Consider the following 25,192-nt stretch of genomic DNA (forward strand, 5'->3'; position numbering starts at 1 on the left):
TGAAGTATAATATCCTCCATTCCTCATTTTTACTAATCTTTACTAAACAGATGGAAATATGATATAGGATTCAACATGTTTGAAGTACATTTGAGATTATAAACTATTTCAGATACAGGTAAATGGAAGAAATTTAAAACCAGGCAAACAGAATTCATCTGTGACTGCCTTGTAGTCCTTTTTTGCAGGCAATATCTGCAGTAAATTATTGGATTACATTAGGTAGGATGCGCCTCAATAGTGAAAGACCATTAATGTATCATCAACTGTAAATTGTGATTAAACAATTTTCTAGTGCTGACAACACACAAAGTACTTGGACACATGCAGTCATTCTTACTACTGAATTATAGTTTGACTTTGACATTAGAAATCTTACTTGCTTAGCCATAAAAATCTGAGTTCTATCACAACAATCAATTTTATAGCCTGAAAATTTATCAGGAATTTAAGATACAAACTACCAGTAGAAAATACAAAAAACCCACCAATGACAAATTATTTCAATTGTTTTATCACAGAAGATGCAGTTAGTGGTGGAGCAAAGAAACGTGATGTAATAATTTTATAACATATTTAGAGGAAAATAAGCCGACATCATGGAAGAAAATTGTTTTGAGAGAAGACTTCACAGATACAAAATAGGAGGAATAAAGTGGTTGGGTTTTTCAGCAGAACATAATCAATATTGATATCACTTAAATGTCAACACCAATGCTGTTCTACATAGAAGTGATTTGGATATTAAGAGAGAACTGAAAAATAACAAAATTTGCTGATATTACAAAGATTACTTGACATCCAAAGAGAAAACAATTGTGAAGAATTAGTGGTTTCTATAAGCACCATTCAGGTATTAAATACATCGATGGCAAAAAAAAAAAGTAAAATAGAGAAGAGAAAAAAATTAATCTCCTTCTCCTTGAAGAACATTGTGAAGTATAGCTCTCTAAACTGAAAAAATACCAGATTTCTTCTGAGGCGTTTTGAAATTGGCCTATTCAAACCTGGTTTTAGAATCTTTAGAAAACATTGTTAAGGAGCACAGTAATTTTTTGAGACAATTTCCATTGATCTATAAATTAGAAAGCCTTTGCAAACCTTCCAGAATTTTGGTGTTAACTGTGAAATAAGTGGATTAGCCCTAATGAGGACAGGTGGAAGGATCTGGTAAGACAGTGAAAGCAATCACAGGACTACAAAGGGTACAATGGAAGCCACTTGGCAATAAAACTGACAGTGAAATTTAGTGCCAAGAAGTACAGTCATTTAGCTGACTGCAGAGAGTTATATAGCAAAAACTGAAAGCCTGGAGAATACCTCAGGTCCAATCAGCTGTAAATTTTGTGATTTGAACTCTACTCTCATCTTCAATCCATGTATCTTTCCTTTTTACCTGATAAGCAGAATGAAACATCAGACATTCTGGCATGCTACAAATCAATTTCTATTACTCCATTGATCAAGATAATTTATCTTTGTCATACTTCAAACCATTCAATCTCAGTGACATAGTTTAGTTCTAATTTTTAGTTTTCTCTAGAGCAAGTGGTTTTGTTTTGAAATTATGTCCAAAATTCCCATGTCTAATCAAATATACATTACAATTCTAACAATTAGAAAAGAATAGTATGACTCACTACCAATAAAATAGTCATTCCCCTACATTCCCTCTATTGTTTACCATGGGATTGATATTTGCATTGTATAAATGGTTTCTGCAATATTGACTCAATTTATGTCAATCTACATTATTTCACATCCTTGAACAGCTTGCTTTTTTTTTTCCTGAACTCTAGAAGTGCTGTCACTCTTATTTACTTTCCATTGAAAGCATCATCTTGCTATAATAAAATTCAAAAAGGATAAAACAAAAGCTTATTTTAAATGCTTCCATGAACATAACCAAATAATACATACTTGAAATTTTAAACATCTCTCATTTCAAATATATCACTATTTCTTTTGTAGGCAACCGAAACTGAGGACTTGCTTCTAAGGGTACAGGTACACACAGCCTGTTGAAAGCAATATTGACCTGTTAATTGATATTTTTTATTGTAAGAAAATGAAGAGTTAAACATTTAGTCCTTCCATTTAAAAATCCCACTGTCTACAGCTTAGTGGAAAAGAGCAAAAACCTTTTAGATGTCTCTAGCCATCCCTCAAAGGATATTCAACAGCAAAGAGCAGTGGTAGTTCTGAAGACTGGTGGTAACTTTATCTTGATAAGAGATCAAGGAGGGATGAAAATCCTGCCCTTTACTCAAGAGCAGCATTACTTCTGATGTTTTGGCACATTCCCCAAATTAATATATTCATGCTGGGAACTGCAGATGCTTCCTTTAGCAGAAAAATCAGAACAGGAGAAGTACTGAAAACAGAAAAATATTCCTGCCTACACACAGTTCGGGGCAAGTGTTCTTTCATTTCTGAGACAGGAAAATCTGAAATTGAACACTATTAAGTTGCCTTCCAAATTTGAGCATTCCCAAAGATTCTTTTCTTCAGTCTATCTTCACTACAAACAGAGCAGCATCCAACAAAGCACAAGTAAAGGCTACCTATTCATGAGTTTTATTTATTAAGTAAAAATTACCCCAAATGTAGACATGTGTGCTCTGATTTACAGAATCAGAGAATGGACATCTAATAGAGGAAGTTATTATTAAAAATTTTAGTGCAAATCTTTTTGAATACAGAACAGAGATAGAGGATTCTAAATGAGTCCAGAAAACCATCTAGTCATACTGAATAATTAAAACTGATATTCGTATAATTTTAAATTACTGTTTTTATCTTTCAAAATGCCTTTCTTGTCTATTCTAGGTAGGTTCTATAGATTGCACCTCTTTATCTGTAAAACATTTTTAAGAAGAATATATTTTCAGTGCGTCTATTACAGAAAACTTTATTCTGTCTGTATGTAGTTGATACCCACGCTTAGCAATAATAAATCAAAAATCAAAAATGTTTTTCTAAATTATCAGATACATTGATTTGTACAATCATATATTTATAAGAGACTTCAAGCACACCTTTAGCATCAAAATAAATTGCCTTAGAGCAATTTCAGGGGAAAAACAGGTTTGGCAGGGAGTAATACTAATTATTTTAAGAAAAACCTGCCTTTCATGTTTCTCAGATTACTCCAATCAATGTCCTCAGGCCCCTTTTCAACAAAGGAGCTACATGAGACATGCCAAGGATGGAGGCAACCTGCCAAGCCTGAGGCAGCTCCTTCCCTACCCTAGGCTCTCAATCTGCACACATTCATTCAAAAGGCTGAAGGAGAAACAGGAAACTTCACCCTTTTTTTCTCATAAATGCATAAACCACTACCCACTAAAAATTTATGATCTGTTAAATAACTGGCAGCAATAATTGAAACCAAAATATAACAAACTATTATCACAAATTAAATTCAGAAACAGTTTACATGTTAGATATTGGTGTTTTTTCTTATGTTCTACAGGTTTTCATCCATAGTACAAGATACGACTTGAGATATGCCTTTCAGTGGAAGAATAGGAGGGCATGGACTACCTTTTCAGGTAAGACGAAAGTGTCTCTTCTATTTTTGTTCGCTCAATAAATACTGAGCAGGATCTATAGCCAGGGTATTAAAATCTCCAGCTGAATGCTCCCCTCTGACAAAGTTTGAAGTCACAGTGCTGACTCCCAGAAAAATGCACTACCTGCCACGGTATCATTAAACCTTCATAGTGATATATTCAATCAGGAAATATTACTTGGAACAAGATCTGGAACTTGGGCATATCATGTACCTGCTGAGAGTGTTAACTATCCAGAAAACAGATTTTAGGAGATTAAAATGTCGTCCTAAAACAACCTGTTTCTAGAGAAAGGTTTGACGTGACACACTCATTCAATCTGACTTAATTCACCCGTGGTTCTGACGTAGGGATTTTCCTCCAAACCCTTCGCCACCATTTTGATGGATTTATTTTGGTTTACGTGAAACTGGTTTTCCTTCCTCTGTTCCACATTTTCATTGCAGAATTCACTTGGAGCAAGATTCTTATCAGCTTTTGGTTTCATCATGAATTGATCCCAAAACATGATGATATTTTTTTAAATTTTTTTCAGAGTGAGAACAATCACTCAGTGGAGCAACCTCTCCAGGAACTTGATAGAGTCCCTGTCACTGAAAATTTTCAGAGTTGAATTGCTGGATAATCTCATCCAGGCTGTCATTCTCATCAAAGTTAGGACTGGATGATCTATAGGCTTACATTCCAGCCTGGATTGTTGCATGCATGTGTTTGTATGATTGCAAGTTCAGAAGTGCTGTTCCTGGATAGGAGGATGGGATCTGACTCAGGCTCTACCAGATTTTATATGACTGCTGTGTTAGGCCTAAAACCATGCTTCTCTATAGTTAGTAATTCCAAGTCAGCTCTTAACAGAGCTCCCATTCCCAGAATATTTTACATCATGGTAGCCATTATACTGAGTATGTGCATTAGGTAGATTAGAAACATGCAAATGTCTTCATATTCTGGATTCTTGCCTTAAACATTAATTAATATAAGGATAATGGTATTTCTTTAATAATATTGTAAGTATTTTCTTTAAAAAGTGAAATAAATTTGAGTTGCACTGAAAAAGATGAATACGTAGTCCTAATGATTAGCCACACAAGTATTTTTTAATACACTGCAGTATATAAATTATGGTGTAATTTATTTACTTCTGGTTTTGCAACCTGACCCTGAAGGACATTTTTTTTCCCCAGTAGACATTCTATTATACAGGAACAGTAGTATACAATTTCTTTATTCATGTATTTTTCAAGCACTCATATGAAGCATAAGTACTCACCAGTTTATCACATTCATGTGCATTTATTTAAAAAAAAAATAGAAGATACAGATGTCAATGCAAATCCTGATGCATGGACTTCTACTGTAATAAATCTATCCAGACAAAATACTGAAATAACACATGGTCCAAGAAAATCACTAAAAAATAGATCTGACTTGTAAAACTTTGGAATTATTTTACCTGAGGTTGTACATTATAAGCCATTTTATATTTAAAAGACTGCAAAGAAAAAAAAAAGAAATTAAAAAACCCCCAGAATATTTCATTACAGTTCGGCTGCTTGTCTTAATTTTAAAAAAAACAGCCAAGGCCTGTTCATTGTGTCCAGAGTCAGTTAATAAAAAATTATTGGAATTATTCTGGACTTGCATACCTGTAAGATAAATAAAATTCACACCAAAATGACTAATTATTGCAAACTGTAGCAAACTGTCAAAAAATAAATCTGCAGAAATAATTTACCAATCCCTTGTATATAAAAAATCATCTAGTTTCATTAAATACTTCACCAAGAAGACAATGTGAATTTTCAAACTAATTTAAGTTTTCAAAATTATTTTTCAGTTTTTAAAAGAATTCTAAGACTGCTTTTTCTGAGTAAGATGCTTTTTCTGTACTAATGATCTGTAATACATGTAATACATGTTAGTCTCAGACTTCTGAGACCAGCAAATAGTTCAAATAATGTTACATTCACCTCATGAGGATAATCTTGGCAAATGAGGCAAGGCATTCTTCAATGCCACACAGGGTAGTTCTAAAACTGTCTTTGTGGCAAGAGTAATTTTCCCGTTTTTCTTCAGCCGACTCATATCAAGAAGTGTAGGCTGTTTGGAGGAGCCAGTGACAGAAGTATTCTCCACATCCATTCCGTCTTTCTCAAGCCTTGTTTGATCATTATTCTCAGCCACATCTGATATGTGAAACCATTCCACCACCATTTTATCTGCTCATCTCCTGATTGCTTTCCTGACACTTCACCCTCCAGTAACACTAGCTTTGATTGTTATCCAATCTTTTGCTAAAATAGAAAAAGAGTTTCAGTATTGTATCTCAGATGTGTATATTGAATGTCAATTACACATCAACTGTTCAAGTATCTACCCACTAGCAGCTCCAAACATTGGCTATTACAGATGAACAGGTATGAAAAGGAAAATATATAAAGATGATTATTTGAGCAGTCTGTTTATCAAGCCTGAGAACTGTATATGAAATAAATCTACACTTTTGATAGAGTTTTTTAATATGGATTCCCTATCAAGGGGTTTTAAAAGCAAGATGAAGACAAAGAAAGAAATCTGAAGGTTTCATATATTCTAAGTGAGAAAAAAAAATTTCTCTTAATAACAATGGTGTTCTAGTGATGATTTAAATCAGTTATCTGCCTAGCCTACTGAGAATGAAAACACTCAGAAACTCACAGAGATGAGGGATTGCTCTAAAAGTGTGAATAAGTTTGAATAAACCAGAAGTTCCTCAATGTGGAACAGATTCAACTCACTGCCTGTGGCAGGGTAGATATGAGCATTGTGCAGACAGTGCTGGCTACAATTTTGACACTGTTTACCACACAGGAACTGTGTGTTGCTGGGCTGAAATCACTGTCAGAATGTGCAGCTGGATGAATTTCCCTTATCTATTGACACATATGGAGCTGTACTGTCTCTTGGGTTGGATTTCTTGTTGAAATGCTCAATAAGTACTTAAAAACAAAGATCCATGTTACCTGTCCAACACTTCTTAACCCTGTTATGAAAATAAACAGAATGCTCAAAACATGGATTTTAATTTCAAAGAAAAAAAGCCAAAACCAGAACCAAAACAACAAATTACCTTTCTCCCTCACAAATGTGAAATGCTGACATCAGCTCTGAAAAGCTGCCCATAGATTTATTTTTTCTTTTAAGTTTCAGACAGAAATTGAAATTTTAGTGCAATGTCATGAAGACAGGGAAAAGTTTACTGAGAGCAGCTTTCTGAAATAATAAGGTCAAAAATGACAGATGGAGCTCAATAAATCATTGTATTTCAGGAAAATGCAAATTATAAATGCTATCAAGACAATTAAGGCCTTGCAGAAATTAATGCAACAATTAATTTTTTCCAGAATGTTTGATCTTTCTTGTGAAAATCTACTACCTGTGCAAATATGAAACTCTAATATTTTTTTCATTCTGTCCTTCTTAGAACAACAGATTGACAGAATGCTTGTTCCCAAACTGAAAACCAAATCACTTGCCTTTATGTTAAAAATCTCTATATTAATAAATTAAACACTATCCAAAGCACTGCCTTTGATGCAGCTTGTAATTAGACGCCTTTTATGTTTATTATTTCAAAATATGTTGTTTCAGAACAATGTCTGAGTAAGGCAATCTGTGATAATTAGAGCAAGTTAACAGCTTTCCCACAAGATTTGTATGTAAAATACTGCTTCTACTAAGCCTGTTTCTACTGAGAAAATATTTAGTAAGATTTCTGTATTTTAACTTCCCCAAAATTAACATTTTATTTCAGGTCATAATGTTCATTAAGAACACTAATTAATACTTATTTCCTTTTGCAGTTCAGTTCAGGTCCTGATGACTCACTTTCCCCAGAGGTATTCCTATGATGTGCCTCAGAAATTTTGTTAAAACAGGGATTTCTAGCAGATGAAGAGAACAGGGATATATGACACCTTGAATAGGATTTCTTAAAGCAAACAAGAAGTACAAGAGAGATAAAGTTAACCCGAGCACATTATTGTCTTCATAACTCCCTCTTCCCCTCTATAGTGGGGAAAGAATTAGGAATAAAAAGCAAATAAAATATTTTAGCAGTCTAAAATTAGATTTTAATGCAATCTATTTTATAAACAGTTATTTTTTCCTTAGAGCTAATACAGAAAAAAATAATTACTTATCTACTGCTGGTTCTAATTTTGTATGAAAATTTACTTTTAGAAACAGAAATATGAGGGACTATTATAAATGAAGGTAAAATTCAAAATTTTTATTCCACTCAGGGGTAGAAAACTGAAATATAAGACTACTCTGTAAAGACTACTGGAAAGATGACTCCAAATAAGAGATCAAACCTTTTCCATCAAGGCCAAAGAAATACCATTTTATCCTTTATTAAATTTATTTTACATAATCCATGGAAAGATTATATATTGGGTTTGCATGGCCAGGTTTTGATGGCAGGCTGTCCCCCTGCAGCTCAGCAATGACCGTGGGGATGCAGAGATCCACTGCAGCCCATGGAGGAAGCCCACGCTGGAGCAGGTGGATGCCTGAGAGGAGACTGTGACCCTGTGGGAGGCCCAGGTTGGAGGAGGCTCCTGGCAGGACCTGCAGACGCAGGGATGGAGGAGCCCAGGCTGGATCAGGTTTCCTGGTAGGACTTGGGACCCTCTGGGGCACTCATGGTGTAAGCAGGTTGTCCTTGAAGGACTGTACGCTATGGAAGAGTGAACCACATTGCAGCAGTTCATGGACAACTGTTGCCCATGGGATGGACTCACACTGCGGAAGTTCATGGAGAACCATCTCCTGTGGGAGAGATCCCATACTGAAGAAGAAGGAAGACCCTTCTCCCTGAGCAGCAGCAGGAACTATTACCATAACCCCCATTTATTCCCTGTCTCCCTGGGCCACTGCAGGGGAGGAGGTAGTATTGGGAAGGAGGTGGGGGGAGGAGGAAGTTTTGAATATTTATTTCACTTTTGGTTATTCTGCTCTGCTTTTGACATAAAATTAATTTCTTCAACCTAATTTTAAAGTATTCCTGTGGAACAATGTATCTTCTCTGACCATTCATTAAATTATCTGTAGTCTTTTAAAATAATGGAGATGAAACAGGTCTCAGTCTAATACATGGTTTTAAAGTATCTTCATGAATATCCAATATAATTTCTTCTATCTGACAATTTCAAAGTTTATTATAACAAGAGGAGAACATTACCAGTATCGCAATTTAACCCCAGGTGGAAGCTAAGCACCACACAGCCAATCACTCACCTTTCCCCGATGGGGTGTGAGAGAAGAACAGAAAACTGATGGCTTGAGATACAGATCATTTAATAGGCAAAGCAAAAGCCATGTACACAAGTAAAGCAAAAGAAAGAATTAATTCACTACTTCCAGTCATCCCCAGGAATGCAGGGCTCCATCAGGCATAACAGCAACTTGGGAAGACAAATACCATCACTCAAAACGTCCCTCTCTTTCTTCCTGCCTCACAGATTTTTGTGCTGAGCATGACATCACACGGTATTGAATGTCCCTTTGGTCAGCTGGGGTCAGCTGTCCCAGCTGTGTGCCCTCAGCCTTCTCCCTGTCAGGGCAGTAGGAGGAGTAGAAAAGCCTTGACTCCGTAAGCCCTGCTCAACAATTATGTGTTATCAGCACTGTTACCAGCACAAATGCAAAACATGGCCCCATACTACCTACTGTGAAGGAAATTACTACAGCCAAATACAGCACAACCAGAAACACAGATATCAGCAAAAAAGGATTGTTCCATCTTGGGTCTGTACCGAGTGTAAAGTCATGAAGCAAGCTCATGCTGAGGATACTAGAGATTTACTAGTCATCAACTACTTGTAGTGGAAATACCTCCTTCATCTTTTATAATTGGCTGTCATTTCAGTTGTTTAATTCAACCATGTCTTGAATTTGACTTTCACAAATGTAGCAGAATTAAACATTTAAAAGCTTCATAAACAGAGTTTTTGTTAAACTGAGAAACAGATGGAAGCCAGCAAGCAGTAAGTGTCAATACATCAACAAATTATAGGCTGTCTCTTGAGACAATCCCACTGGGCTCAAATTCGTTACCTTTACTTAAACTGAATAATTATACAGATTTAATTTCACCAAAGGCTACATACAAAGTAGGATATTAAATGCCACTAATGAATGTAGAATCAGGCCCACTTACAGAAATAGGAGTGCAATCACTGCTCTATGTTAGATTTGCTGAAACAAGCCAAATACTACTCTTTTAAACATGGAGTCTCAGATCATACATTTGAACCTTACTTGCAGCCATTTTCTAAATCTTACTTGCATCCTGACTATTCAGCTCATTTACTTTGTGAATTATGCATGTTGCTTAAATCCACTTAAAACTGTGAAATCTTTGTGACATGATGAAGTAAAGGGGAACATATGTGAGCATAATGTTTATAATAGATTTTCCACATCTGTCTTTTATTAACAAAGCACAAATATCATTATATGTGCAAAGTCTACATGATTAGATGACTAATTTAAGAGATCCTTGGCTTTGATTCATCAACAACAATCAACAATAATATCATCAGTTTGCAACATTTTGTAATAGTTTTCTTGAGGAAAGTATAAGATATATTTGAGTTTTTTACAAATGATAGATTCTTGAGATAGAAAACTAACATGTTTGTAATGATCCAGGCTCTACCAAGTATACAGAAACATCACCCAGACTTGAAGAGAAGGAATAACAAATGGCAAAGCTTAACTGCAGTTGAATTTGGCAGTGGAAGGGGAGGACGGGGAGGGCCTTTACTTTCGTTTTGTCAGTCACAGGCAGACTGAAGTAGTAAGTTCCTATACTTAGAGAACTTTATTTGACAACAGACACGGAAATGGAAAAGGTTCTTGCTAGCTTCTTTGTCCCTGTCTGGTGATAAATCTGCCCTCAAGCCTTCCAGATCTCGGCCTCAAGGCAGTGTGGCATAGGGGAAACAACCCACATCAGAAAAACTAAATAAGGGCCGCTTAAGCAAACTGGAGTTCTACAAGCCCATGAAATCAGCTCAATGGTGAGCAGGCACCCAGGATGGTTAGAAATGCTGGATGATATCATTGTGAGGTCTTGGTTAATAGCAGAGTTCCCTTAGGTCTGGGAAATATGAATTATGTCTAAATTCAAGAAAATCAAGAAGGAAGAAGGATCTGAGCAACTATTGGTGGTTGTCCTGACCTTATTACTAGAGAAAAAAAAGCATCAACTTTTCTTGGAAACAATGCACAAGGATAACAAGGACAAGAAGGTGGTAGAAAACAGTCAGTGTGGATCCTTATCCAAAAGAGAAGTCCCAAATGCAACACTCACAATCCTAACTCAAACCCCACATTTTTTTCCCTCTGGTTATGAGTCTTGTTTTCTTTTAATAAATATCCTTTTTTTCTTTCCTCTAAAAGCTAGGATATGCTAAATTTATAAGCTGATGCTGCTATGACTAAAGTCTATCTCCAAAATCTACCATTGTAACTTGGGGTTTTTATGGTGATAGATCTTTGTTTACAGTTCAAAAGGGAAAATATAGTTTGATTTTCAGGGCCTGGAATGATTCATGCAGCATTTTCTGGCTGCTGTAATCAAAATTGAAGAACTTATATTGTACTCTATGCGCAGTGATCTAAGATTCCATTTATAAGCCCAATATAACATATAATAAAATATTGAACTATCAATCAAGAAATTGAGACACTGATGACTAAATTATACAAAATGTGAAAGATTCATGACTCAACTGCTGAGGTTGAAATTTCAGGGTACTGTAAATACCAGAGAATTCAGCCTGCATTGATGCAAGTTCATAAATTCAGTTTACAAACATGGAGTCATGCAGAAAGGAGAAATATAAATACCAATAGTAAAACATTTCTCCCCTCAGAAACATGATTTTCCTATCCCATATTTTAACCAACAATGCATTCCAAGAAAGAAATGCTGAAATAGACAGCACACAACTAAAAAATATATTTGAATAGAAGATACTATCTATTTGCACTAATAAATTAAAAAATACCCATAAAGTTACACACTCTGAACATCAGCTTTGCCTTCTGGTACATTATGGACAAATCAGAAGCCAAATCATACCTGACACCCATTTCTTAAAAACTGTACTGCAAAGAAATTCTGACTGGTAGACCTAACTTGTCTTTAATTAATTTATAAGCATTGCTAACAGCTATTGCTTTCCATGGACTGAAATATTTAAAATAGCTCTTTATGGAGCAGAATAATGAAGAATACTGCACTATTTCAGGGCATAATAATATGACTTCATGGTCACTTATTCTTCGTTTTTTATACCTTTCCTCTGAAAATTGATCTATAGGGAAAGTGCTGTTTCTTCCTATGTTTTGGCACAGAGAAGCTTGGCATTGAAGCAGAACTTCTGTGTGTTTCTGTAGGACAGAGAATGATTAAGGGTTACTGAACCTAAGAGAAAATATAACTGAACCATAAAAGACTTGTATAAAATCTTTACTGGAAGTTCTGTTATGGGGCTGAGTGAGATTTAGGGGTTGGCATTGACATTCAGTGTGGTCATCATATTAACTTGTCTACAAATTTAGCTTGAATTCTGCCATGCAGAAAACTATGAGAATGGATATCACCCTTCTCCTATGCCCATCTGATCATGGGCAATCCCTTTGTAATGGAAAAATATAAATTAGGTAAGCCTCAGACTCTTTTGTTTAATTTTTTCTTTAGTGTGTCAACCACAAATTCTCAAATTGCAAAACATCAGAAAAATGTTAAATAAGCATAAGAGAATTGTCCCTTTAAATGATAGATTGCCTTCTATGTTAGATCTGCCTTAAGGTAATTTGCTTCAGTGACATTGTGCTTGATCTGTTTTGACATTAACAACTTTCAGCAGTGGAAGTGGAGGCTGAGGCTTTGAGCTGCAGAGAGCCATATGGTACCATCATTTTTTTTAAGCAGAACTCTGCACTGAGCTACATAAGCTGCTCTGTGTAAAACGCTGACACACTTTGTATACAGCATGAGCTGAATATATTTTCCAGCATGTTATCAATGGTTCTCAGCACAAATCAATAAAGACATGTTGAAAACAGTTTATGAAATAATTTTGATTACCATATTTTGCATCAGTGTTATGCTTTATGGTATTTGGCCCTTTATTACCTCATTTTTTCTGAGAAAATTAACATTAGGAATCTATCAGGGTTTAAGTTTGTTTTCTCTGAATTAAGAATATATTAACAGGTATATTCTTAAGTGAAAAGGAAATTTTATGCTCCTGTAAAGTAATGCAGAATCAGAATAAAGGAATAAATCCTTATTATTTTACTGCAGATTTTTATTTGACAGTTCTCCAATAAGAAAGAGTTCCTACCTGACCTGTTATACCATGCACTCCTATTATAAAAGGCAAATAAGGAACTGCAACCCTGAGGTTAAAGGAAAGCAATTTCTAATACAATATCATATTTATTTGATTTCTTTTATAAAGTGATGGTTATAACCCTAACCCAAATAATATTAATATTTTATGATGTCTAATAGAACATGAAAAGTTCTGCAGTATACATTTAATGTATAAAAATGTTCTTTAATTTGAATTACTCATGTACAATGCTTGAGTAAACTCAGTTGTGTCACCACTAATAAATGTGCAACATGATTTTAATGACAAAATTTTAATATTGTTACAAAAATTAATTGGATTATGCAACTTGACAGTCACTGCTGGCAAATGTCTACTTGTTCAGAAACCACACAAATATAATACTAATATAATTAGTATTATATTAATAATATAATACTAATTTATTACTTTTGATTATTTATTTGGAAAATATTTAGTCATTTCTGATGGCATTACTCTGAAAGTAAAAGACCCTGCAGATGTTCCCTCTTAAGCTAAATAATAAATATTTACATTCCTTGATACTCTGAAACCTTTATTTTCAGACACTAACAAAATAAATTAGTTTCAAGACATAGAAAGAATGAAAAATATGAAACTTGTTGAATCAGTAATACCTGACAGCTTCTCATAGGGGAATCCAGGTGCTCTTGTGATAACAAAGCAAGATTTAGGATATATTTCAGATTGGCTGCTCTTCCAGAGCTATCACACAGAATCACAGAATCACAGAATTTCTAGGTTGGAAGAGACCTTTAAGATCATTGAGTCCAACCCATGTTCTAACACCTCAACTAGATCATGGCACCAAGTGCCACATCCAGTCTTTTTTTAAACTCTTTGAGGGATGGTGACTCCACCACCTCCCTGGGTAGATGATTCCAGTATCTGACCACTCTTTCTGTAAAATACTTCCTCCTTAATTCTAGCCTGTATCTCCCTTGGCGCAGCTTGAGACTGTGTCCTCTTGTTCTGTCTGTTGTTGCCTGGAGAAAGAGGCCGACCCCCAGCTCACCACAGCCACCCTTCAGGAAGTTGTAGAGAGTGATAAGGTCACCCCTGAGTCTCCTTTTCTCCAGCCTGAACAACCCCAGCTCCCTCAGTCGTTCTTCATATGGCTTGTGCTCCAAGCCCCTCACCAGCCTCGTTGCTCTCCTTTGGACACGCTCAAGCGTCTATCATACATTGTGATATTACATTTCTAAAAAATTGCCGTGCCTACATTTATGACAAAACGTGATACTGAATGACATATAAAAATATGTTTTCTGTAGTATATTTGGCACACATGAAAACATAATGCAAAGCCATGCTACAATTTCAACTCCATTCTGTGAAAAGAAATAAAACCCAAGCCAATTCATTATTTTACCAGGATGTCCAATCATGATGGAAAATTTCCTGGTTACTAATTAGTGGAAAAGAATTTTTCCCTTGGAGCTTCTTGATGCAATACATTGTATTGGTTTCTCAATATAATTCTTACACATGCAAAGTTGTGTAGTACAGGGGCATTTCTCACTAACATATACAGTGAGACAGTCATATTCATCAGGTATGGTATGTAACAAGCTTTTTTCCTTCCTCGTTCAGCTTGATAGGAACAACATTATAATCAGCTACATAAACATATAGTTATGTTCTATTATCTGCAATTTTGTTGTAGGAACCTTCTTACATCTCTTTGTTAACATGATAAAATACCTGTGTTAAACCACAGCTAGAGAGAAAAAAATAGCACTTTAACTATAACCTGAGTTTTGCTTTAAACATGCTCTTTTTTTCTTACCAGGAAAGACAATCAAATGTTTTTAGAGGTGCTTTTATTTTAGGTTTTAACTTGATCAAATACTTGGGTTAAATAAAATAAGCATATGCATATGTCTTCTTCAATAGATGCTGAGGAATTCTAAAGGTCTTTCACTGACTACAGGTCAAACATAGTGATGACATTCCTGAGATATAAAACCAGAACTGCAAGACACAGGAAAAAGTAGGGGAAACTAATAATCAATGTTTTCAGAAATCCTACGACTTAAAAACTCCCTAGTTGAATTAACTTTTAAGACATGTCAAATATTCACCTCTGGAAGGAAAATAGAGAATTGAAGATGTAGCATACTGCAAAAAATATATGCAAAATATGAAAGGCAACAGCACCAACCTTTAATATAATGTCTGTTTTAAGATTTAGCAACCTGACTCAAAAGCAGTGAATAACTGTGAGATTTATACTTTTCAAATTATTAACTGTTTAAATACAAACACTGGTATTTCATTTTTTTATAGAATCCCTAAGAATAATTGAGAACACAAAAGTTGTTGTACAAAAATGCCATGTCATTTCCTTAAAGAAAGGAATGCCTTAATATCAAAATCTTTCTGAATAAACAAGAAGTCCCTATATAGAAGATGGTGAAGGTCCTTGAGGGGAAGCTTTATGAAGTCACTTGGTCTGTTCAGCCTGGAGAAGAGAAGGCTGAGGGGAGCCCTCATTGCAGTTACAACTTCCTCAAGGGGGGAAGAGGAGAGACAGACACCGATGTCTTCCCTGTGGTCACCAGTGACAGGAGCCAAGAGAATGGCCTGAAGTTGTGCCAGGGAGGTTTAGGTTAGGTATTGGGAAAAGGTTCTTCACCCAGGTGGTGGTTAGGAACTGGAACGGGTTCCCCAGGGACATGGTTACACCACCAGCTGGTCAGAGTTCAAGAAGTGTTTGGGCAATGCTCTTGGGCACATGGTGTGGCTTTTGGGGATGATCCTGTGAAGGGCCAGGGGATGGATCTGATGATCCTTGTGAGTTTCTGCCAACTCAGCATATTCTATGAGTCTGTGATATTTGAAGGATGCACTGTGAAGTTAATTTTGTTAAACCTTGGTGAGGCTCGCTTATTTATTTATCTAAACTGTGGAAGAAAAATCCTAGATATGCCATTCCAGCAAAAAAGACTGGTTACCAGGGGTCCAAAGAAACACATTTTTTTCCAGTCATATTAAACTCCATGTCTGAAAAACATTTAAGAGCACGTACATACCTCCCTACCAATACATGGGTCTACTGAACGAGCAAGTAGTGAAGCACACAAAACAAAAGGTTCAAATAAACCTCATAGAAAGAATCGCGAGTAAAAAAAAAAAAAAAAGTGCCTTAGGATAAATGTCTTTTAACCATAGCCAGACCCTAAGGAAATATGTTTTAGATTATGCACATTCACATCCTCATATTTCCGTGTACTTTTTTCCAAAGAGCACTCTGCTGCAAGATAAGGAATTCTCAAAGTGAGATTCATCTTCTGTTCCCTCAACATGTGAACTGTACTTTTATTTATCTCTCTTCAAACATAATTTTGAACTATCCCACAGGGTTTCTAATACATCTCTACATAAACAATGGTTAGAGCTGTGAAAATAGCAAAGCTCAAAATAGATTTTACGTTTTCCAGCTATCTGAATTTTCATTATCCATTTAAAACTAGCTTCATAAATCCCTTTTACAGCTGAGAAAACGACATCATTTCTCAAAGACATTTGATGTCCAGGATAAGTAGAAAAATTCTCTGCCTGAAGTTGACATTTCTTCTCACCTAAGTAAGGACTTAGACATTTCAATAACTAGTGACTAAATTTTAGAATTTCTAACAAAATTTTAGGTGAGATGAATGGTAGGCTTCGAAGGCAATGCCAGAGGCTTGATTTTTGTTTAATAACTAGAAAGAAATGGATCCTGAATTCCTCTTCCCTCTGCTTCATAACAGAGTCTATCTGTGGAATAATCATAATTCACACATTAATTTTTAAAATACATTATGTTTATACCTAATGCTCTGCATGTGACTCTTAAACTGGCAAAAGAAACTCATTTTCCACACTTTTGCATTGCAGAATAGTGTCTGTTAAGGTGTTAACTCACTTGAAGAGAGTGATCCTGGTAAAACTTTGTGGACCTAAAATTAGAAAATTACATTCTAGCATAATATATTCAAACTAAAAGTCATATTTTAAATATCTTCACTTGTTTGGTTCCCAAACAATGGAGTTCAGATTGAAATACAACACTAGAAGAAAGTGCTATAACATATGACAACTGCTGGCAGTGGTATGGTATTACATAATTTTATAAAATTTTGTAGTTTGTAAATTTATTTCTGCATGAACACAAGGCATTAATCAACCGTGTTTGAGTCACTAATTTCATATTCTTAGAGATCCATAGCAAATTTCAACACATATCTCATAGCATCAAATTGCACCAATATTGCAGTTTGCATTCTGAACAAGTTTAGATTTTTCTTGCCTTTCTGTTTCTTGAACTGGATAACATATTTAGGTAACACATAGTGAAACAAACTGAAATGTGTGTTATGTTTTGTTTAACATTTTAACTTAAATACAAGTCTCACAAAAAGGCCACGGTAATTATTTACATCTTCATTAGTAATGACATACATTCAAACATTTCTGTCATGAGGCATGTTTTTCATTAACTATATTTTTTGCATAAGAAGACTAACATCTGTTCTTTTCTCCTGCAATTTTCATAGTTGCATGGCAACTGAGACATGACTGTCCCTCAGTGACTATGCTTTGTAAACTATTCAAAAATTATCTCATGCCAAAAATTGACTGAAACATTAGCCTTCTGTCACATACAACTGCTATGAAACTACACACAGAGTTACAACACCTAACAGTGACCTATGGAAAATTCTTCCTTTTAAGACATCCCTTCTTCTAGGAGCGGCCAGACCTGTAGTCTAAATCTTTGACTAACAAAAAAGTGTTAATTCTGTCTCTTTTTTATTTTTTCAGAAATAATGCATTAAGAGGTCCTTACTTTTTTTGCCATAGAAAATATTTTCCTATATAGCTGAAAACACAGACCCCTGCAACTAGTTACTTGATGATGATCAGTGCATCAGCTGAATGGCATGTAGTCAAAACAGATTTCTGTTCTGATCCCTTTGTTCTGTAAGGTTTTGGAGCCCAGCCGAGTCAGGAGTTGTGATATGGCTTACTCCATTCTGCAGAGTGTGAATATTTACTTGCTCACAGTACATTTATGTCATAAAGACCTATGTAGGCAGTTTCAGGGTGAAGAATGGATGAATAATTAATCAAAACATTGGAAAAATGGGACAGGAGGGTTTTTTTTTCAGTAAAGGGATTTAACAGTAGCATCTCAAATCACCAAGGGAATCTGCGCAATTCAACATAATTTCAAAAGGAGTGAATCATATGACAAATTTTTTTATTGATGCTAAGCTACTAAAGGTAAATCAGGATCAAGGGAAGAATTTCAATTTTTTTTCTAATAATTACAGATTAAATTAATTTTAGATAAATGTCAGATACTGTCCATTGGATATGTTACATATAAAATTGTGGTCATTTGACTGACAGCTTTGATGAAAACTTAGAACTATAGTAGATAGATATAAAATATTGGCTCACTGTTCAGAAGCTATCAAAAATAATCATTTCAAAGCCAGAAGCTGTTGAGAAAGAAGAAGGAAACAAGGGGATTTATGACACACTATGAATCCATGGTTCAGTAGCATTCTGATTACAGTGCTGTTATGGGTACTGATCCCCTACCTCTGAAAAAGGATTCAAAGGAATTTTTGAAGATGTACAGGGAAGGGATTACAAGAGTGACTTGAAATGGCTTCTGTGCACTGAACAGTGGAAATGGAAGAACAGATGACTAAAGGAGATATGAAAGAGGTCTTCATGGTTGTGAGGGGCAGTGAAAAAGTAGAAATACATTTTTCACTGTCAGTTCCAAAAAAAGAATTAGGTGATATCAGATGAAACTAATGGATGGCAGTTACAAACAAAAGTCTTCACATGATGGATAAGTATTCTGGAAAACAGCCAAAGGGGACTGAAGGCAATAAATTCTTGTAAGGGTTGCAAAAGCAATTTGATTTTTTTTCTTTTTTTTCAAGGATTTTTTCACTGAGGGCTACTGAGTACAAGGATACACACTCTGGTGTGTTTGGAACACTTATTGTGGTGAGCAAAACAGAATCAACTTGGGGAAAACTATTTTAATTGATCACCAATTAGAAATTGAGTTGAGTGGTCAGAAGCAAAGACAAAGCTCTCCCCTTCTTCCTAGGCTTGACTTTATCCCTTTACTCCTGACTCCTCTACCTCCTTTCCCAGAAGCAAAGCAGGGTGAGCAGGAGTGTGGGCTGTGGTCTCTCTGTAAGAGCTCCTCTCTGACATTCCTTCCTCCTCACAGTTTTCTCTGCTCCAGCATGGGACCTTTGCACAGGCTACAATTCTTCCTGAACCTCTGCAGCCTGAGCTACAGTCGTTCAGCAAAAGACTGGTCCAGCTGAGTCCCAATGGGCTGCAGTTCCTTCAATTTTCAAAATATTTCAAGCATATCTTCCAAGTGTTAAGCTGGAAAGGACAATGCTCTCTTCTCCAACAGCTGATATTCTCTGTTTTGTGAGGCCAGCTGCTTAGTCAGCCAACCGAGATAGTAAGGCTATTCGTAATTGTTCATAAAGTACTTCAACCAGGATCTAGAACACAAGTGAGAAAAACTCTGCAAGTTTTTCTTACAAAACCAGAAACCATGAGGGGTTTTTTCTACCCCTCGATTTTGGTTCCTGTATGGTTACAGTTTTTACTTTCTTCCATTTTAATGAAAACGTGTGTCTTGTTTCTCTACATAGAAATGTCTGTAAACTCAATTAAAAAAACCTGAAAATTATATGAGACTCAATGATAATATTGAAATAACATTAGTACATATTTTTCAGTTTGAGGATGGAGAGCCTTAAATATCTTCTTTTACATTGTGGCTTTTGCAGAACCGCAGGGATAAAAAACAGAAATATTTTCTAATCTTTGGTAAGATTAGGAGAAATAAAGAAATGCCTGTATGAACACACAACACACCAATATAAATTATGAAGCATTTTTTAAAAGTTTGACCTAATTCCCAGTACAAATGCAAAGTTGAAAGGCCCATAGAGATTTTGAGTTGCTTTCAGTAGCCTTCCCGAGTTACATTTTCACTAATAGTACAGAAATAGAAGGGAGGGGTAGGAAACAAAAATGTGCTTACTGAAAAGTGCGTCTTGCCATTGACATGATGGTTTCAACAGGCTGGCAGGGCAACTGTAGTCCCAAGCACTACAGAATTCCATTTCAAAGCTTTTAAGTGAGTTATCTTTTCTTCTCTATTGATCTTTGCATCTGCACACAATGATGTTCACAAACAGTGCCCTGGGCTTCCTCTTCACTTTCTCAGTTCCTATCTACCACACAAAAAATATTTGGAGAAGAAGGAAGGGAGAAACACAGCTGACACAGTATAATGTTTCCTCCTTTGTAACCCCACCATAGCTATGAACCATACCAGTGTTGAGCACAACATCCATAACTGATCCTGTGTTTTTAGTAAGATAAGCTTAGATATGAGGTGCATGTTCCGATGCTAAAAACTCTACCATCTTTTAAGTACAAGAGAATTAATCTCATCAGTTGCTCATTCAGGATTTGATTGAACAGCCACATACTTTTCCATCAGCTGGAGGAAGAACCCTTTGACTGGGTTTTGACCTGAAATCTGAGGCAAATCTCTTTGTTCACTTATCTGAAGTTGATTAATTTCATTATTGATTGCTGCAGTTTGTTTACCACAGCTACAATGTCATAGGTTAATTCTACTTGCTGTAGTCTTGATGCCGTATCTCCTAAATTATTGACTTTTGTGCATGCTACTCTTTCATATAGTTTATTTACAGTAATAAATCTTCAACTTGGTTTAAAAATAAACAACAAAGCACTGCTTAAGTGATATTAATGTCACTCCAAGGGAAAACACTTACAAACTGCAACAAACCTTTCCCCCAAAATAATGTTACTCTCTAGTATGCTTAGCACCCCATTTGCTTCAGAGGTTATAGTCTGCTTTATGAAAAAAAATTTCTTTATATTTAGATGACTTGTAATAGGAAAGACTAGTTAAGTTCTCCAAAGTTCTCCCAAAGACCTCCAACTTGATCATACTCTGCTTTGTCTGAGTATCTCTTGAAATTCATGAGGATCCTATGGCTGGAATCTTTCTGCTTTCTATGTGTCCTGTCATAAAGCTTGCTCTACTCAAGACCGCTGTTGTAGGGGGGAAATATTCCACTTGGAGCTGATGTCACCGAGCTGAGACAATCCTGCACATCCAATGTTGGATTCTGAACTTCTGTAATTTACTATTTTTATTTTTATTAAAATGGCAATGAGTGAGTATTTAGTGGCCCAGTGCTGGATGTAATGATTATGGATCTTTGTTAGGCCACAAAACTAACTATTTCTTATTTTTAAATTTTTCTTGGAGCAAAAAATGTTGGCAGCAAAGGGAAGCTAAGCTGCTTATTGTGTTTGTAGATAATAGAATGATGCATATATGTCCTATATCATTGCTTTTAAATGCCATTCTGATTTCTTTACATTCAGAAAAGTCACATCTCTACACATAGCTTAGGAGGAAAATTATGTAAAGATTACCCAGGATTTAAATTGTCATATCAGTTAAAAAGTCGCCAGAAAGAGCAGCTAAATATCATCTTTGACAAGTCTACAATGTATATGTACAAATGCCTACTTTCAGGAAGAATCATCCTAATGTAGAATTATCATTACACACAGTAACAGGCTGCAAAGTTGCAAAAATTTATATATAGATACTTTACCTAACACAGTGATTTCACAAACTGTCTGTAAAGGTCTCTGCTGGAGGTATATTTAAAGTCACATTGTAAAACAATTTAACACAGACTGTCACTTTTAAAAGTTTAAGAAATTACATAGGGCACTTTTCTTTCATGAAATGTCAACATATTAGTAAACTATTTCACATGCAATTGAATCAAAAACATAGATTTCATCTTCAGATTTGTCTACTTGGCCTAAAAGGGTCAAGGATCAGACAAAATAAAAGACACAATATAAAAATTTAAGAATAATTAACCAGACATGTGCTTTTCATGGCAGCAAGCTTCTCCAGCAGCAGACCCAAGGGCCCAGAGCTGGGCTGGATCACAGATGGTCTGGAGCACAGGCAGTCAAACCAAGGATCCTCAGCAATGTCTTTGGAGTCCTGGCCAAGGAGGAGCAAATATGTTTTCAGTAAAGAGTTTCTAGCACAGCCTCTTCATGCTGAGACCAAGAGTTTTCTGTTCAGCAACAGCTTTTCCCCCAGAGTTCCCACTGGAAAATCTGGACATGAAAGCAATTATTTTTCAAAAAGCATGGAATTTTTGAAGATGTATTGGAAAAAATAAGGGCTGTGATTCATCCAATGGAATTGGATGAATTTTTTAAGGATTTGTATAATTGTTAAAAAATCTGATCACACTTAGAAAGGGACTGAGAAGAAATGAGTTTATGCTGACTGTAAAGAGAATGACCACTATAGAAGGAAAAAAAGAAAACCTATAAATAATTAAAGACACTGATTTTCTTTGAGAAGTATTGTGAAAGAAGTTAAGTCATATTTATCATGTGTTCTGACTTAGAGCAGAAAGTTGTTGAAATCATATAGCAATTGGATTGACACTATTCATGGCACTGGCAGACCAGATAAAGTAGGATGAATGTTCTCTTCAAGCTGCTATTTTACCTGCCCCATTAAAAATTAATACAGATTCCCTCAGGTTAATAATCCTCATAAATGTTTACTGTATTTGTGTACTCAAGTGGGAGAGTACCTTCACTCATTTTCTAAGCATATCTATTTTGTACTTTCCAAAGGCCTATTTTTTCTCTAGAAAAGTCATCCCTTTGGCTACACCAAAGCTATAAACTTAAATTCTACTATGTTAATCCAAAACTAGGGTGACTTTTTCAGATATATCAACATGTAAATGCACAGTAGTAAAAAAATGCTGTTCTAATATTTAGCATACTTTTATGGGTCTGTTTGTCAAACAATTTTAGTTAAGAAAATATAATGTCACTTGCCTTCCCGACCTCTCATTTCCTTCAGTTTAAGTAGAGGCTTCAAATTTTTTTTTTTTTTTTTGTGTTTTTTTTAGACCTCTAAACTTGCTATGAACTCTTATCTTCTCAAATGCCTTGAAATCCATTTAACAGCAGATTTGAACCTCTTGGCAGATTTCAGAAAGAAATTTTAGGTGTTGGAATGAGAAAATGTGGATTGGGGGCACTGCACCCATAACACCCGAGGTCTTCTGCAGGGATAAAAATCTCTGAATATTATTCTTTCCTATACAGAGTTTTAGAGGAACAGAATAAAAGCAAATGCATCCTAAAGTTAATTGATGCCTTTTTTAATAAATAACACATGGCAGGGTAGCATCTGAAAGAAGCAGGTCTAGTATCCACAATGCCCTGTTTTAACATCTCATTTAAACAGCTGGTGTTTCCAGGGTGGCTTTTCCAGGCTCTCGAGGGCACTGCTTTCTGGCCCTGTCTCTCCTGGGCCCAGGGCCTCACTCCACCCCATTCATGATCCAGACCCCATGTCATCTCAGCCCTTGGAATGCAGGCACTGTCTGTGACACCGCTCAGGGCGCTGAGGTGGTTCCCTGGGGCTCCCCTGCGTGGGTGACAGCAGGGCCTGGCAGCCAGGACCTGTCCCACACCCAGCCAGGAGCGGTCCCAGCCCTGGCAGAACAGAACAAAAGCCTGGTACTGCCCTGATGACTCAGGGATCAGGACCTGCCTGTCTTTAATATTTTGGCATGTGTTAGTGTTATTTTAACTAGACTAATGGAAATCCTATCTTTTTTTTTAAATAGACTGTTAATATGCTAATTTGCTCACTATAAATTGCTTGCTCCCCATACCAGCAGGGTTCCAGTTTTGTCCTCAACAGGGTTCTCAATTTATCAAATGCAATTGATTTTCTTTGGTGCTCTAATTTTGAATTTAATGTAAATACGGGTATCATAACATAAGTGAATGCAAAGGCTGATAGCCAGCCAGCCTAACATTACCTAAATGGCATTCAACTTCAGACACCTCACATGGGAGTCATCTTAAATGCATCTGTCTAAATGCACACATAGTTTAAAAATTCTGGATTTGTTAGGGATTAAAACAAAATAAAATTTTTAAACATCTATCTGGCTTTTAGAAGACTTCTGAATGCAATAAAATTAGTATTCACCAGAACTGTATCTCCTGAAAAATACTTGAGATATCAGCCAGGTAAGGTACTGCAAAACTGTTGTTTATTCCACTATCCATGATTCATAATTCAGTGCAAGAATTTTGCTGCAATTCCTGTCTATTCAAGCTAACATATAAGAACATAAATTTTTCAAGAGTAAACAATTAAAATTTTCAGCACCTTCCTCATCCACTTGACAAATTATTTTGGTAATGGAGAAGGCTGCAAAATTTGGTCAGCCCTAGAGTGACATCTACAGGTCAGAAATATGTGCAAGAGAAACAAAATATACATCCACTGATCCAGCTTTAACTAGGAAACAGGCGTGTACTAATGATGACTGATCTGTGAATTTAAGATATGAAAAAGGAATACATTTTACCACAAAGTATCCTGATGGCCAGGCATCCACAGAAATACCTCAGACCACCTGTCAATTCAACTCTTTTACCTATAGTAGCTTTCCAACTCTTCCATTTCCTAACAAGTCTAGGAAGTTTTAATCTTGGAATAGAATATCGATTAAGGGTAGCTGTGAAATTATCAGATCTGGACAATAGAGTCATCTAATGAGTAATCTTTTTGACAGCAAAAATAATAGAAAGGAGAGCCTGAGCAGGAATGCAAAAGATTCATTGCAATTATTGTAAGACAAAAAATCTTAACATCATCCTTGTAGATAAAACTCCATCACATGATGCTTGTACAGTAATACTTGCTTCAATTATAATTAGCAGAATAAAGAATTTTAGGCCAGAGAACAATTTTTTTTTTCTGCATATATTATGCTATTTAAAAGCTATTTTATGGGATAAATGTGTTTTCAACTCATCAAAATGAGCAAACACTAAGAAATTAGGAAAAAGGTTAGCAGGCATTTCTGAAAGAGGAAAGCATTTAATATTGGCTCTAATACAGAGAGTAAACAAAATAATTCCACCCTGTTGATCAGGTCAATATTATCATTGACTAATTTGATCTGATGATGTTTCTGTATATATGACATTTTAACCCTGAAGATTTCATCA

Source organism: Melospiza melodia, chromosome 1, assembly GCF_035770615.1.
Source record: "Melospiza melodia melodia isolate bMelMel2 chromosome 1, bMelMel2.pri, whole genome shotgun sequence".
Classification (NCBI taxonomy): domain Eukaryota; kingdom Metazoa; phylum Chordata; class Aves; order Passeriformes; family Passerellidae; genus Melospiza; species Melospiza melodia.